General features: G+C 36.2%; 1 non-coding gene across 1 annotated transcript; it reads left to right on the plus strand.

Annotated features, from left to right (window-relative positions):
• On the plus strand, positions 1-107 carry LOC117036495 (U6 spliceosomal RNA). The gene has a single exon (XR_004425390.1). It is a non-coding gene; the product is annotated as a U6 spliceosomal RNA (small nuclear RNA).
• The last annotated feature ends 1,709 nt before the right edge of the window (positions 108-1,816 follow it).

Below are 1,816 nucleotides of genomic sequence, written 5' to 3' on the forward strand. Positions count from 1 at the left end.
GTGCTCGCTTCGGCAGCACATATACTAAAAATGGAACGATACAGAGAAGATTAGCGTGGCCCCTGCACAAGGATGACATGCAAATTGGTGAAGCCTTCCCTATTTTGAAATGTCTAACTATTACATTGTTTTGTACATCTGAAAGTAATTTTTTTAAAAAGACAACGTAATACAAATCTTAAGCCAATTTTCAAAAATTCTGTTTTTATTCAGCTGAATCATGAATAAAAATTGATTGACCATCAGTTGACATCTTAAAGTGCTAGAGGCAGTAGAAGCATTATCACTACACGTGAAAAACATTTGGCTAAGAGTTGTTCCTCAGCTTGCCCAAGCCCAGAGCTTGTAATGACAACAAGCTGTGCTGATTATTGAAAACTCTCGGTTTTATTTATTACCAAAGACACTGGAACAGATAAAGCAATTATGTCGTACAAAGCTGAGGAGTCTGTAGCAACAAAAATTCCCCAACCCCTTGTTTTAAGTTCCTGAAGGGTAGAAATGATACCTTTTAAACATTTTCGCTCCCATTTATTCTGGCCATGTAGTTGGTACTTCATAAACTCCTGTGCAGGACAGGAACCATTTAAAAGCTTATGCTCAGTAGATTCTCTACAATAAAAGAAGACATGTGTTTTCCATTCATCCATCCATGGGAGACGGCATCTGGGCCATCCTACTGAATGCAATTGCCAAAGGGAACCAGTAGAAAAGCCGGTTGTCTGCCCTGCCTCTGGATGTCAGAACCAATCATTTACATTTCTTTCTTTTTACTCACTACTTTGAGGCGCCCAAACAGGTATCTTCTTCCATATGTTTTTCCAATTCTTTGTATTGCATAGATATCGTTGTTGTTAACTTACTAATTACTTACTGTATGAAAGTTCATCCAGACCTTTCAATAAATAGAGACCTCACAGGGCAGAGTCTGAAGACACTAGTGAGACAGTATTTGCTGTTTCTTTGGTTTTGATAACCACTGTGGTCGGGCTTCTTGCTTTGAAAATAAATATCATACCTTTGACATGACATTTATTTTCCATAATGTCTCAGCTCTGCAGCTTCTTGAATAAAACCTGTCAGAGATCTTTATCCTATGATAGCTTTCTGTTTCCAGAGCGTTATCCGTTAATTAAATGTTAAGAGGGCAATGACCTTCTTTGCAGACTTCTTCTAAACATAAATTACTTTTCACACTGGTGGAGAAATGGTTGCGTTTCTCCTTCCCATTTTAATATGGAGAAACTGAAGCATAAGGAGAGAGATGTGCTTAAGGTTTCAAGGAAAGAAAGTTCTTCACTTTCCTGCGTCTTCAGCTAATCTTCAATTACTAGAACCTGGCTCCTTAACAGATTTTGGCCCCCCTATTACTACTTGTCAGCATAATCTAATTCCATGATTTATTTGGGGGCTTGGAGTAGGTCATGGAATAATTTTTTTAAGTAAATAGCTCTGAACAAGTGAAGAGATTCTATTATGCAAAATTTATTTGTATTTTTCAGTTGGTATAAATATAATAGAGCTAGAAGAATAATCATATTTATCTACACAAATGAAATTCTCATTGTTAGTACATTTCTGTGTGAATTTCCAAAAGTGCCACATAAACCTAACTTTGAAGACAAAAGAACACCAAAGAAAAGCTAAGCAATCAAGTAATTTGTTTTGTTTTTCTTTTTCTTTTTTTAATTTGTAATTGGAAAAAGATGTCACAGAAGACCCTTACTGAGAATCAAAGGCCCAAAAGTTGTGACAAGCTTGGGGATTTTATTTAAGAGCCAAATGAAGCTGTTTGGGAGTTTCAAACAGAAAATTA

The sequence above is a fragment of the Rhinolophus ferrumequinum genome, chromosome 16 (genome assembly GCF_004115265.2).
Source record: "Rhinolophus ferrumequinum isolate MPI-CBG mRhiFer1 chromosome 16, mRhiFer1_v1.p, whole genome shotgun sequence".
NCBI lineage: Eukaryota > Metazoa > Chordata > Mammalia > Chiroptera > Rhinolophidae > Rhinolophus > Rhinolophus ferrumequinum.